At 46.7% G+C, this 16,299-nt stretch overlaps 1 long non-coding RNA gene across 1 annotated transcript in view; it reads left to right on the forward strand.

Moving 5' to 3' along the window:
* Positions 1-1,395: 1,395 nt before the first annotated feature.
* The window catches only part of LOC306990959, a 34,946-nt gene continuing 20,042 nt past the window's right edge, over positions 1,396-16,299 (forward strand). Inside the window, exon 1 of the long non-coding RNA XR_013796000.1 lies at positions 1,396-1,713. This is a non-coding gene — a long non-coding RNA (uncharacterized lncRNA). The remainder of the gene's footprint in view (positions 1,714-16,299) is intronic.

The following is a 16,299-nucleotide window of genomic DNA, read 5'->3' on the forward strand; positions in this document are numbered from 1 at the left end:
GATTTCTGCTCATGGATGGAAACTATTCTCACCATTTGGGTTTGAGATTGATACTGATGGTTCTGACCTTTAATTTGAGTGTTTTTCCACACACATCATGCCACTGAGCAGAACGTACGAGGTGTGACGACGACTGACAAGAGTTGATTGTATGTGTGAGCACGTAAAATCTTCACCAAGTTGGTTCGTCTTGTATATTTGGAAGGTTTTTCTATCTGTCGCTGCCCCACTTTCGGTTTGCTGCTCTTTACGTCTCCATGTTGTACCAAAAAAATGTAGGGAAAAGGTAAATCAACGTGTTTCGTAGGTGATAAAGCAGTAAAGAACACAGAGCTACTTGACCGCATTCAAAAGTGAGAGCGGCATGTCGGCCTGCCAAATGTCAGCATGATAAATCCAACCTTTACAACCAGCCTCTGCTGCGCTCTAGCTCATGTCTTCGAATTAATGATCACATCTATCAAATTGTTTTGGAATAATGAATGACTCTGGACTGCCACGTAGCCTCATGCGAGAGTCTATAAATTCACTCTTTAAAAACAAGTTATAGTTTATTTACAATGTGCCTGACACCATAGTGAGGAAAATGGTATGCTTTATTGGTCGATAATTTTAACGCTTTCTTCACCAGTGACGTGTGTTTTATCTAATATTGTCTGAAAACAATCAAAATGCATTACAGATCGTCTGAACATCAAAGGTACGGATGGTATATCTCTTAATAATGTAAGCCCACATCACAGCGCAGTTCCCAAGAGAAGCACCTTTATCTTTTAGCCAAGCTGAGTTAAGTGTTTCTTTTAATGCTTAGCCGTCCTCAAAGGGCCTTTTCCATGCGAGTCGGGTCTAGTCCACTGGGAGAGAGTCTGTTCTAGTTGAACATGACACCTCAGTCCTGTGGAAAATGCTTAGAAAGGAGAAACACTGCTGGTTATCAGATCACACAAGGAATGCACAATGCAGGAGGATGTCTTCCTTATGCAAAAGAGTTAGTTTGGAAATTTTCTCCCACGCTTCTTTTCTTATACAGAGTGTTTTTTTGTTTTTTTTTTGCCACACAATTTTTTTTGCTGATCTTACATTTCGCTTCATTCGCTTTAATGATCGATTATTTCAAATTTAAATTAAAGGGGATGTCTGGCTATTTCATGTATTCTGATTTATTTACAATGTTTAAATATTCAAAGTTTAAAAAAAAAAAATTGTTGCACGTATGACGAAGTATTTCTGTACCAAAAACACTCCCTGAGGATTCGTCTAAGTTTCGGAAAGTTTTTTCTCGAGTATAGTCCTGTATGAGGTCATAAAGAGCGGAATTCCTTATATGGGCACTTCTCCTAGGAGAGCGCGTGCAGACAACGCCAATCAACGTGGAACGTGCTTCGTTCACGGAGGCCGTCGGCAGCTGTCATTTTGTTTTTAAACCACAAAGTCAACAATGTCACCTAAGAAGTGTGTTTTTAGTTGTGAGGGAAAGTAAAAAGTGTGTTTTTGGTTGTGAGGGAAAGATTACCTTGTTCAGCTTCCCAGCAATAGGGGAACAGTGGATGCAGCTTGTTTTTCCGGGGCAGCAAACGTGTTTGTTTCTTCCTGGCATATCGGTGACGTTTTATAGCCCAGTTCGACACTGGATTTGCAGATCGTTTGAAACTGAGAGATGGAGCGGTCCCAGCGATAAAACATCCCTGTCATCATGAGTCGGAATTGCAGGCGGTAAGTAACATCAAATGTCTGTTTTTTTGGCAATCGGCGCGTAAAGGCCTTTTTATGCTTCTGCGTCAACTCCACGCCGTAGCTACGCCGTCACTCCTACGGCGTCGTGGCCGTTTTATGGTTCTGCGTCGGGTTGTGTTGCATCGCGGTGCATTTCACCGCCAGAACGCTAGGGGGGTGGGGGTGTGACCAATCACAGCCCTTGTGGTCTGCGTCGCCTCGACGCGTAGTTACAATTTTTTGGAGGTGCACGTCGAGCTACGGCGGAGGGGTTCGCGTCGACGCAGAAGGGTCTGCGGGGGTACGCCGTCGATATGACGCAGAAGCATAAAAAGGCCTTAATGCGTAACTCTTTAGCTCCGCCCACGCACGTCTCCAGAAGCTCGCTCTTTTCGGAAAGAATCAGTACTGTGCATCTGTCTTTTATAAATCTGTATGATAAAACTAAAGAGGCTACTCTTCGGATATATAAATATATAAAAACATTAGTATCAGTTAACATGAACTAACAAGGACAATATTCCTAAAGCATTATTTTAATCTTAGTTAATCTCGACATGTACTTATACATGATTAAAATCAAAAGTTCTATCTGTTTACATGTGTTGATGAAACTGAAAATTTGTATTTTATTAATAACTAATGTTAACAAGGATGAATAAGTACTGTGACTAATGTATTGCTCATAGTTAACTAACCTTAAATAATGGAACCTTATTACTGGTGCTTGCTTTAGCAAGGCAACAGTATTGTTATTGCTCATACTTATTATTAATGGTGCTTGCCTATGGCAAAGCAACATTAGTGTTCTCTTGCATACTTATTAATGGTGCTTGCCTATAGGCAAAGCAACATTAGTGTTATTGCTCATACTTATTATTAATGGTGCTTGCCTATAGGCAAAGCAACATTAGTGTTATTGCTCATACTTATTATTCTTATTCCGCCGTTTTTTTGACGCGCTACTCCTCCCGCAGTTTTTGTCACAGACCCATGAATGAGGTGTCCAAACGTGCGGCCTATTCGGGAATGGTGTGCTATGACTTTTATAAGCGATCGGGGGTGCGGTGTTCGCCCCAGGGGCGAAAAAGTCGCCGAAAAATCCCATAGACTTAACATTGTGTCAAACTTTGACGCCTCATAGCTCAGAGCGAGGATTTTGCAGAAATGTGAAATTTACCACATTTGGAGAGGTTGGCAGGCTCTGTAAGAATATACCTCACAATGGGGTAAAAGTTGCACCCCTGGGGGGCAGGAGCGCCCGAAAGTTTCCCATTGACTTAACATGGTGTAGGACGGCCCATGAAATGGAGAGAGAGAGAGAGTAAGCGATTTTGTATTGAACATAACTCTGGATCGCAGTGTCATAGAGACAAGGGGGCGGGCTCATTTTACTCAGACGACCAATCAGTCTCTCAGGGTCATTGTGAAGCTATCAGGCCACGCCCCTAGCAACCATTTAGAGCACCTTAGCAACAAGTTCCATAGACTTCCATTGAAAGAGATCAAATGGATATCTCTGGATAGAAGAGTCATAGAAACATGAGGGTGGTCTCGTTTGACTCGGGGCAGCAAACAGCCAATCATGAATCACATCAACACTTCCTTGCCCCTCCCTAGCAACCATTGTCGAGCACCTTAGCAACCAAAATTCACAGACTCATAGCTCAGAGCAAGGATGTCGCAGAAACGTGTAATTTGGCACATTTGAAGAGGCTGATAGGCTCTGTAAGAACATACCACAGAATGGGGTAAAAGTTGCACCCCTGGGGGGCAGGAGGGGCCCAAAGTTGCCCCAATGAAGTACTATGGTGTAGGACAGCCCATGAAATGGGCTGTCCTACACCATAGTAAGCGATATTCTATTGAACATAACTCTGGATCACATTTGAAGAGGCTGGTTGGCTCTGTAACAACATACCACACAATGGGGTAAAAGTTGCACCCCTGGGGGGCAGGACCGGCCCAAAGTTGCCCCATTCACGTAATATGGTGTAGGACAGCCCATGAAATGGGCTGTCCTACACCATAGAAACCGCATTTGTATTGAACATAACTCTGGATCACAGTGTCATAGAGACAAGGGGGCGGGCTCATTTTACTTAGACGACCAATCAGTCTCTCAGGATCATTGTGAAGCTTTCAAGCAACGCCCTAGCAACCATTTAGAGCTCCTTAGCAACAAGCTCCATAGACTTCCATTGAAAGACATCAAAGGGATATCTCAGGATATAAGTGTCATAGAAACATGAGGGTGGGCTCGTTTGACTCGGGGCAGCAAACAGCCAATCCCCAATCACTTCAACACATCCTAGCCCCTCCCTAGCAACCATTGTCGAGCACCTTAGCAACCAAAATCCAAAGAGGGATATCTTCCATTCTGAAGGTCACAGAGACGTGGGAGTTGGTTTATATCATTCATACTGACAAGCAGCCTTTGGAGTTTCATGATTGGCAGCTGCCAAGCCACTCCCTAGCAACAAAAGAGAGTACCCTAGCAACCATTTTGCAAGACCTATATCTCTGCATCAAAACATCGTATAGAGATGGGGGTTGCTTTATACATTCACACTGACTTTGGAGCTTCATGATTGGCAGCTGCCAAGCCACTCCCTAGCAACCAAACAGATTACCCTAGCAACCGTTTTGCAAGGCGTATATCTCTGCATCAGAACATCGTATAGAGATGGGGGTTGGCTCTTTTGACTCATGCTAGCAAACAGGACTTGCTACATGCTACACATGCTAGCAGTGAATAGCTACATGCTAATTTTGATTAGCTAAGTGCTAAATCATGCCAAGAAAATGCTACAAACTCCATAGCAACCATCTGTGACAACTACCAACCACCTAGTAACACCATAGCAACTACCCAGAATACCCTAGCAACTGCCTAGCAACGCCCTAGCAACCACCCAGAACACCCTAGCAACTGCCTAGCAACACCCTAGCAACCACCAAGAATACCCTAGCAACCGCCTAGCGACCACCCATAACACCCTAGCAACCGCGTAGCAACCGCCTAGCAACCACCCAGAACACCCTAGCAACTGCCTAGCAACCACCCAGAACACCCTATCAACCACCTAGCAACCACCCAGAACTCCCTAGCAACCGCCTAGCAACCACCCAGAACACCCTAGCAACTGCCTAGCAACCGCCTAGCAACCACTCAGAACACCCTAGCAACCGCCTAGCAACCGCCTAGCAACCACCCAGAACACCCTAGCAACCGCCTAGCGACCACCCAGAACACCCTAGCAACCGCGTTGCAACCACCCAGAACACCCTAGCAACTGCCTAGCAACCACCCAGAACACCCTAGCAACTGCCTAGCAACCGCCTAGCAACCACTTGAACAATATGAATAAGCCATATCTCAGCACCAGTGCATCGTACAGACATGGTTGTTGGCTCGTATGCAATCATGTACAACGCTCTAGCAACCGAGTGGCGAGTTTTGCCACTGCAAGCACCATTCACATTTTCTTTTGGAAATGTACGTTCTAGTTAATGGTGCTTGCCTATAGGCAAAGCAACATTAGTGTTATTGCTCATACTTATTAATGGTGCTTGCTTTAGCAAGGCATCATTATTGTTATTGCTCATACTTATTATTCTTCTTCTTCTTCCACTTTTTTTTCGTCTCGCTACTCCTCCCGCAGTTTTTGTCACAGACCCATGAATGAGGTGTCAAAACGTGCGGCCTATTTGGGAATGGTGTGCTATGACTTTTATAAGCGATCGGGCGTACGATGTTCGCCCACCGGGCGAAATAGCAGCGAAAAAAAACGCATAGACTTACATTGCGAAAAGCACGTAACGCCCCATAGCTCAGAGCGAGGATTTCGTAGAAATGTGAAATTTACGACATTTGTAGAGGCTGGCAGGCTCTTTAAGAATATACCTCACAAAGGGGTAAAAGTTGCACCCCTGGGGGGCAGGAGCGCCCCAAAGTTTTCCCATTCATTGTCTATGGCATAGGACGGCCCATGAAATGGGCCGTCCTACACCATAGTAAGCGATTTTGTATTGAACATAACTCTGGATCACAGTGTCATAGAGACAAGGGGGCGGGCTCATTTTACTCAGACGACCAATCAGTCTCTCAGGATCATTGTGAAGCTATCAGGCCACGCCCCTAGCAACCATTTAGAGCACCTTAGCAACAAGTTCCATAGACTTCCATTGAAAGAGATCAAATGGATATCTCTGGATAGAAGAGTCATAGAAACATGAGGGTGGGCTCGTTTGACTCGGGGCAGCAAACAGCCAATCGTGAATCACATCAACACTTCCTAGCCCCTCCCTAGCAACCATTGTCGAGCACCTTAGCAACCAAAATTCACAGACTCATAGCTCAGAGCAAGGATGTCGCAGAAACGTGTAATTTGGCACATTTAAAGAGACTGGCAGGCTCTGTAAGAACATACCACACAATGGGGTAAAAGTTGCACCCCTGGGGGGCAGGAGGGGCCCAAAGCTGCCCCAATGAAGTACTATGGTGTAGGACAGCCCATGAAATGGGCTGTCCTACACCATAGTAAGCGATATTCTATTGAACATAACTCTGGATCACATTTGAAGAGGCTGGTAGGCTCTGTAACAACATACCACACAATGGGGTAAAAGTTGCACCCCTGGGGGGCAGGAGGGGCCCAAAGTTGCCCCAATGAAGTACTATGGTGTAGGACAGCCCATGAAATGGGCTGTCCTACACCATAGTAAGCGATATTCTATTGAACAACTCTGGATCACATTTGAAGAGGCTGGTAGGCTCTGTAACAACATACCACACAATGGGGTAAAAGTTGCACCCCTGGGGGGCAGGACCGGCCCAAAGTTGCCCCATTCACGTACTATGGTGTAGGACAGCCCATGAAATGGGCTGTCCTACACCATAGAAACCGCATTTGTATTGAACATAACTCTGGATCACAGTGTCATAGAGACAAGGGGGCGGGCTCATTTTACTCAGACGACCAATCAGTCTCTCAAGATCATTGTGAAGCTTTCAAGCCACGCCCTAGCAACCATTTAGAGCTCCTTAGCAACAAGCTCCATAGACTTCCATTGAAAGACATCAAAGGGATATCTCAGGATATAAGTGTCATAGAAACATGACGGTGGGCTCGTTTGACTCGGGGCAGCAAACAGCCAATCCCCAATCACCTCAACACATCCTAGCCCCTCCCTAGCAACCATTGTCGAGCACCTTAGCAACCAAAATCCAGACAGGGATATCTTCCATTCTGAATGTCACAGAGGCGTGGGAGTTGGTTTATATCATTCATACTGACAAGCAGCCTTTGGAGTTTCATGATTGGCAGCTGCCAAGCCACTCCCTAGCAACAAAACAGAGTACCCTAGCAACCATTTTGCAAGACCTATATCTCTGCATCAAAACATCGTATAGAGATGGGGGTTGGTTTATACATTCACACTGACTTTGGAGCTTCATGATAGGCAGCTGCCAAGCCACTCCCTAGCAACCAAACAGATTACCCTAGCAACCGTTTTACAAGGCGTATATCTCTGCATCAGAACATTGTATAGAGATGGGGGTTGGCTCTTTTGACTCATGCTAGCAAACAGGACTTGCTACATGCTACACATGCTAGCAGTGAATAGCTACATGCTAATTTTGATTAGCTAAGTGCTAAATCATGCCAAGAAAATGCTACAAACACCATAGTAACCATCTGTGACAACTACCAACCACCTAGTAACACCATAGCAACTACCCAGAATACCCTAGCAACTGCCTAGCAACGCCCTAGCGACCACAAAAAATACCCTAGCAACTGCCTAGCAATGCCCTAGCAACCACCCAGAACACCCTAGCAACTGCCTAGCAACACCCTAGCAACCACCCAGAATACCCTAGCAACCACCTAGCAACCACCCAGAACACCCTAGCAACCGCCTAGCAACCACCCAGAACACCCTAGCAACCACCTAGCAACCGCCTAGCAACCACCCAGAACACCCTAGCAACCACCTAGCAACCGCCTAGCAACCACCCAGAACACCCTAGCAACCACCTAGCAACCACCCAGAACTCCCTAGCAACCGCCTAACAACCACCCAGAACACCCTAGCAACCACCTAGCAACTGCCCAGCAACCACCCATAACACCCTAGCAACTGCCTAGCAACCATCCATAACACCCTAGCAACTGCCTAGCAACCATCCAGAACACCCTAGCAACCACCCGGACAACATGAATAAGCCATATCTCAGCAGCAGAACATCGTACAGACATGGTTGTTGGCTCGTACGCAATCATGTATCTCACCCTAGCAACCGGGTCGTGTTTTTTGCCACTGCAAGCACCATTCACATTTTCTTCTGGAAATGTACGTTCTAGTTATTATTCTTTTACTTCTTTTTATTCCGCCGCTTTTTTGACGCGCTACTCCTCCCGCAGCTTTTGTCACAGACCCCTGAATGAGGTGTCAAAACGTGCGGCCTATTCGGGAATGGTGTGCTATGACTTTTATAAGCGATCGGGGGTGCGGTGTTCGCCCCAGGGGCGAAAAAGTCGTCGAAAAATCCCATAGACTTAACATTACGTCAAACTTTGACGAGTCATAGCTCAGAGTTGGGATTTCGTAGAAATGTGAAATTTACCACATTTGGAGAGGCTGGCAGGCTCTGTAAGAACATACCTCACAATGGGGTAAAAGTTGCACCCCTGGGGGGCAGGAGCGGCCCAAACTTTTCCTATTGACTTAACATGGTGTAGGACGTCCCATGAAATGGAGAGAGAGAGAGAGTAAGCGATTTTGTATTGAACATAACTCTGGATCACAGTGTCATAGAGACAAGGGGGCGGGCTCATTTTACTCAGACGACCAATCAGTCTCTCCGGATCATTGTGAAGCTATATGGCCACGCCCCTAGCAACCATTTAGAGCACCTTAGCAACAAGTTCCATAGACTTCCATTGAAAGAGATCAAATGGATATCTCTGGATAGAAGAGTCATAGAAACATGAGGGTGGTCTCGTTTGACTCGGGGCAGCAAACAGCCAATCATGAATCACATCAACACTTCCTAGCCCCTCCCTAGCAACCATTGTCGAGCACCTTAGCAACCAAAATTCACAGACTCATAGCTCAGAGCAAGGATGTCGCAGAAACGTGTAATTTGGCACATTTAAAGAGACTGGCAGGCTCTGTAAGAACATACCACACAATGGGGTAAAAGTTGCACCCCTGGGGGGCAGGAGGGGCCCAAAGTTGCCCCAATGAAGTACTATGGTGTAGGACAGCCCATGAAATGGGCTGTCCTACACCATAGTAAGCGATATTCTATTGAACATAACTCTGGATCACATTTGAAGAGGCTGGTAGGCTCTGTAACAACATACCACACAATGGGGTAAAAGTTGCACCCCTGGGGGGCAGGACCGGCCCAAAGTTGGCCCATTGACTTACTATGGTGTAGGACAGCCCATGAAATGGGCTGTCCTACACCATAGAAACCGCATTTGTATTGAACATAACTCTGGATCACAGTGTCATAGAGACAAGGGGGCGGGCTCATTTTACTCAGACGACCAATCAGTCTCTCAGGATCATTGTGAAGCTTTCAAGCCACGCCCTAGCAACCATTTAGAGCTCCTTAGCAACAAGCTCCATAGACTTCCATTGAAAGACATCAAAGGGATATCTCAGGATATAAGTGTCATAGAAACATGAGGGTGGGCTCGTTTGACTCGGGGCAGCAAACAGCCAATCCCCAATCACCTCAACACTTTCTAGCCCCTCCCTAGCAACCATTGTCGAGTACATTAGCAACCAAAATCCAGACAGGGATATCTTCCATTCTGAATGTCACAGAGGCATGGGAGTTGGTTTATATCATTCATACTGACAAGTAGCCTTTGGAGTTTCATGATTGGCAGCTGCGGAGCCACTCCCTAGCAACAAAACAGAGTACCCTAGCAACCATTTTGCAAGACCTATATCTCTGCATCAAAACATCGTATAGAGATGGGGGTTGGTTTATACATTCACACTGACTTTGGAGCTTCATGATTGGCAGCTGCTAAGCCACTCCCTAGCAACCAAACAGATTACCCTAGCAACCGTTTTGCAAGGCGTATATCTCTGCATCAGAACATCGTATAGAGATGGGGGTTGGCTCTTTTGACTCATGCTAGCAAACAGGACTTGCTACATGCTACACATGCTAGCAGTGAATAGCTACATGCTAATTTTGATTAGCTAAGTGCTAAATCATGCCAAGAAAATGCTACAAACACCATAGTAACCATCTATGACAACTACCAACCACCTAGTAACACCATAGCAACTACCCAGAATACCCTAGCAACTGCCTAGCAACGCCTAGCAACTGCCTAGCAACCACCCAGAACACCCTAGCAACTGCCTAGCAACCACCCAGAACACCCTAGCAACTGCCTAGCAACTCCCTAGCAACCACCCAGAACTCCCTAGCAACCGCCTAGCAACCAACCAGAACACCCTAGCAACTGCCTAGCAACCGCCTAGCAACCACCCAGAACACCCTAGCAACCGCCTAGCAACCGCCTACCAACCACCCAGAACACCCTAGCAACCGCCTAGCAACCACCCAGAACTCCCTAGCAACTGCCTATCAATCACCCATAACACCCTAGCAACCACCCATAACACCCTAGCAACCGCCTAGCAACCACCCAGATCACCCTAGCAACTGCATAGCAACTCCCTAGCAACCACATAGCAACCACCCAGAACACCCTAGCAACTGCCTAGCAACCACCCAGAACACCCTAGCAACCACCCAGAACACCCTAACAACCACCTGAACAACATGAATAAGCCATATCTCAGCAGCAGAACATCGTACAGACATGGTTGTTTGCTCGTATGCAATCATGTACCACACTCTAGCAACCGAGTGTCGAGTTTTGCCACTGCAAGCACCATTCACATTTTCTTCTGGAAATGTACGTTCTAGTTCTTTTTATTCTTTTTATTCCGCCGCTTTTTTGACGCGCTACTCCTCCCGCAGCTTTTGTCACAGACCCCTGAATGAGGTGTCAAAACGTGCGGCCTATTCGGGAATGGTGTGCTATGACTTTTATAAGCGATCGGGGGTGCGGTGGTCGCCCCAGGGGCGAAAAAGTCGACGAAAAAACGCATAGACTTAACATTACGTCAAACTTTGACGAGTCATAGCTCAGAGTTGGGATTTCGTAGAAATGTGAAATTTACCACATTTGGAGAGGCTGGCAGGCTCTGTAAGAACATACCTCACAATGGGGTAAAAGTTGCACCCCTGGGGGGCAGGAGCGGCCCAAACTTTTCCTATTGACTTAACATGGTGTAGGACGTCCCATGAAATGGAGAGAGAGAGAGAGCAAGCGATTTTGTATTGAACATAACTCTGGATCACAGTGTCATAGAGACAAGGGGGCGGGCTCATTTTACTCAGACGACCAATCAGTCTCTCCGGATCATTGTGAAGCTATCAGGCCACGCCCCTAGCAACCATTTAGAGCACCTTAGCAACAAGTTCCATAGACTTCCATTGAAAGAGATCAAATGGATATCTCTGGATAGAAGAGTCATAGAAACATGAGGGTGGTCTCGTTTGACTCGGGGCAGCAAACAGCCAATCATGAATCACATCAACACTTCCTAGCCCCTCCCTAGCAACCATTGTCGAGCACCTTAGCAACCAAAATTCACAGACTCATAGCTCAGAGCAAGGATGTCGCAGAAACGTGTAATTTGGCACATTTAAAGAGACTGGCAGGCTCTGTAAGAACATACCACACAATGGGGTAAAAGTTGCACCCCTGGGGGGCAGGAGGGGCCCAAAGTTGCCCCAATGAAGTACTATGGTGTAGGACAGCCCATGAAATGGGCTGTCCTACACCATAGTAAGCGATATTCTATTGAACATAACTCTGGATCACATTTGAAGAGGCTGGTAGGCTCTGTAACAACATAGCACACAATGGGGTAAAAGTTGCACCCCTGGGGGGCAGGAGGGGCCCAAAGTTGCCCCAAAGAAAGTACTATGGTGTAGGACAGCCCATGAAATGGGCTGTCCTACACCATAGTAAGCGATACTCTATTGAACATAACTCTGGATCACATTTGAAGAGGCTGGTAGGCTCTGTAACAACATACCACACAATGGGGTAAAAGTTGCACCCCTGGGGGGCAGGACCGGCCCAAAGTTGCCCCATTCACGTACTATGGTGTAGGACAGCCCATGAAATGGGCTGTCCTACACCATAGAAACCGCATTTGTATTGAACATAACTCTGGATCACAGTGTCATAGAGACAAGGGGGCGGGCTCATTTTACTCAGACGACCAATCAGTCTCTCAGGATCATTGTGAAGCTTTCAAGCCACGCCCTAGCAACCATTTAGAGCTCCTTAGCAACAAGCTCCATAGACTTCCATTGAAAGACATCAAAGGGATATCTCAGGATATAAGTGTCATAGAAACATGAGGGTGGGCTTGTTTGACTCGGGGCAGCAAACAGCCAATCCCCAATCACCTCAACACATCCTAGCCCCTCCCTAGCAACCATTGTCGAGCACCTTAGCAACCAAAATCCAAAGAGGCATATCTTCCATTCTGAATGTCACAGAGACGTGGGAGTTGGTTTATATCATTCATACTGACAAGCAGCCTTTGGAGTTTCATGATTGGCAGCTGCCAAGCCACTCCCTAGCAACAAAAGAGAGTACCCTAGCAACCATTTTGCAAGACCTATATCTCTGCATCAAAACATCGTATAGAGATGGGGGTTGGTTTATACATTCACACTGACTTTGGAGCTTCATGATTGGCAGCTGCCAAGCCACTCCCTAGCAACCAAACAGATTACCCTAGCAACCGTTTTGCAAGGCGTATATCTCTGCATCAGAACATCGTATAGAGATGGGGGTTGGCTCTTTTGACTCATGCTAGCAAACAGGACTTGCTACATGCTACACATGCTAGCAGTGAATAGCTACATGCTAATATTGATTAGCTAATTGCTAAATCATGCCAATAAAATGCTACAAACACCATAGTAACCATCTGTGACAACTACAAACCACCTAGTAACACCATAGCAACTACCCAGAATACCCTAGCAACTGCCTAGCAACCACCCAGAACACCCTAGCAACCACCTAGCAACCGCCTAGCAACCACCCAGAACACCCTAGCAACCGCCTAGCAACCACCCAGAACACCCTAGCAACCACCCAGAACACCCTAGCAACCGCCTAGCAACCACCCAGAACACCCTAGCAACCGCCTAGCAACCTGCTAGCAACCACCCAGAACACCCTAGCAACCACCTAACAACCACCCAGAACACCCTAGCAACCGCCTAGCAACCACCCAGAACACCCTAGCAACCGCCTAGCAACCACCTAGCAACCACCCAGAACACCCTAGCAACCGCCTAGCAACCACCCAGAACACCCTAGCAACCGCCTAACAACCACCCAGAACACCCTAGCAACCGCCTAGCAACCGCCTAGCAACCACCCAGAACACCCTAGCAACCACCTAGCAACCACCCAGAACACCCTAGCAACCGCCTAGCAACCACCCAGAACACCCTAGCAACCGGGTCGTGTTTTTTGCCACTGCAAGCACCATTCACATTTTCTTCTGGAAATGTACCTTCTAGTTATTAATGGTGCTTGCCTATAGGCAAAGCAACATTAGTGTTATCTCACATACTTATTATTAATGGTGCTTGGTTTAGCAAGGCATCATTATTGTTATTGCTCATACTTATTAATGGTGCTTGCCTATAGGCAAAGCAACATTAGTGTTATTGCTCATACTTATTATTAATGGTGCTTGCCTATAGGCAAAGCAACATTAGTGTTATTGCTCATACTTATTAATGGTGCTTGCTTTAGCAAGGCATCATTATTGTTATCCGTCATACTTATTATTCTTCTTTTTATTCCGCCGCTTTTTTGGCGCGCTACTCCTCCCGCAGCTTTTGTCACAGACCCATGAATGAGGTGTCAAATCGTGCGGCCTATTTGGGAATGGTGTGCTATGACTTTTGTAAGCGATCGGGGGTGCGGTGTTCGCCCCAGGGGCGAAAAAGTCGACGAAAAATCCCATAGACTTAACATTACGTCAAACTTTGACGAGTCATAGCTCAGAGCGAGGATTTCGTAGAAATATGAAATTTACCACATTTGGAGAGGTTGGCAGGCTCTGTAAGAACATACCTCACAATGGGGTAAAAGTTGCACCCCTGGGGGGCTGGAGCGGCCCAAACTTTTCCTATTGACTTAACATGGTGTAGGACGTCCCATGAAATGGAGAGAGAGAGAGAGTAAGCGATTTTGTATTCAACATAACTCTGGATCACAGTGTCATAGAGACAAGGGGGCGGGCTCATTTTACTCAGACGACCAATCAGTCTCTCATGATCATTGTGAAGCTATCAGACCACGCCCTAGCAACCATTTAGAGCTCCTTAGCAACAAGCTCCATAGACTTCCATTGAAAGACATCAAAGGGATATCTCAGGATATAAGTGTCATAGAAACATGAGGGTGGGCTCGTTTGACTCGGGGCAGCAAACAGCCAATCATGAATCACATCAACACTTCCTAGCCCCTCCCTAGCAACCATTGTCGAGCAGCTTAGCAACCAAAATTCACAGACTCATAGCTCAGAGCAAGGATGTCGCAGAAACGTGTAATTTGGCACATTTAAAGAGACTGGCAGGCTCTGTAAGAACATACCACACAATGGGGTAAAAGTTGCACCCCTGGGGGGCAGGAGGGGCCCAAAGTTGCCCCAATGAAGTACTATGGTGTAGGTCAGCCCATGAAATGGGCTGTCCTACACCATAGTAAGCGATATTCTATTGAACATAACTCTGGATCACATTTGAAGAGGCTGTTAGGCTCTGTAACAACATACCACACAATGGGGTAAAAGTTGCACCCCTGGGGGGCAGGACCGGCCCAAAGTTGCCCCATTCACGTACTATGGTGTAGGACAGCCCATGAAATGGGCTGTCCTACACCATAGAAACCGCATTTGTATTGAACATAACTCTGGATCACAGTGTCATAGAGACAAGGGGGCGGGCTCATTTTACTCAGACGACCAATCAGTCTCTCAGGATCATTGTGAAGCTTTCAAGACACGCCCTAGCAACCATTTAAAGCTCCTTAACAACAAGCTCCATAGACTTCCATTGAAAGACATCAAAGGGATATCTCAGGATATAAGTGTCATAGAAACATGAGGGTGGGCTTGTTTGACTCGGGGCAGCAAACAGCCAATCCCCAATCACCTCAACACATCCTAGCCCCTCCCTAGCAACCATTGTCGAGCACCTTAGCAACCAAAATCCAAAGAGGGATATCTTCCATTCTGAATGTCACAGAGACGTGGGAGTTGGTGTATATCATTCATACTGACAAGCAGCCTTTGGAGTTTCATGATTGGCAGCTGCGGAGCCACTCCCTAGCAACAAAACAGAGTACCCTAGCAACCATTTTGCAAGACCTATATCTCTGCATCAAAACATCGTATAGAGATGGGGGTTGGTTTATACATTCACACTGACTTTGGAGCTTCATGATTGGCAGCTGCCAAGCCACTCCCTAGCAACCAAACAGATTACCCTAGCAACCATTTTGCAAGGCGTATATCTCTGCATCAGAACATCGTATAGAGATGGGGGTTGGCTCTTTTGACTCATGCTAGCAAACAGGACTTGCTACATACTACACATGCTAGCAGTGAATAGCTACATGCTAATTTTGATTAGCTAAGTGCTAAATCATGCCAAGAAAATGCTACAAAAACCATAGTAACCATCTATGACAACTACCAACCACCTAGTAACAACATAGCAACTACCCAGAATACCCTAGCAACTGCCTAGCAACACCCTAGCAACCACAAAAATACCCTAGCAACTGCCTAGCAACGCCATAGCAACCACCCAGAACATCCTAGCAACCGCCTAGCAACCACCCAGAACACCCTAGCAACCGCCTAGCAACCACCCAGAACACCCTAGCAACCGCCTAGCAACCGCCTAGCAACCACCCAGGACAACCTAGAAACCGCCTAGCAACCACCTAGCAACCGCATAGCAACCACCCAGAACACCCTAGCAACTGCCTAGCAACCGCCTAGCAACCACCCAGAACAACCTAGCAACCGCCTAGCAACGCCCTAGCAACCACCCATAACACCCTAGCAACCGCCTAGCAACCACCTAGCAACCACCCAGAACATCCTAGCAACTGCCTAGCAACCACCCAGAACACCCTAGCAACCACCTGAACAACATGAATAAGCCATATCTCAGCAGCAGAACATCGTACAGACATGGTTGTTGGCTCGTACGCAATCATGTACCACACTCTAGCAACCGAGTGTCGAGTTTTGCCACTGCAAGCACCATTCACATTTTCTTCTGGAAATGTACGTTCTAGTTATTCTTTTTATTCTTTTTATTCCGCCGCTTTTTTGACGCGCTACTCCTCCCGCAGCTTTTGTCACAGACCCCTGAATGAGGTGTCAAAACGTGCGGCCTATTCGGGAATGGTGTGC

The sequence above is a fragment of the Phoxinus phoxinus genome, assembly GCF_949152265.1.
Source record: "Phoxinus phoxinus genome assembly, chromosome: 22".
Classification (NCBI taxonomy): Eukaryota; Metazoa; Chordata; class Actinopteri; order Cypriniformes; family Leuciscidae; genus Phoxinus; species Phoxinus phoxinus.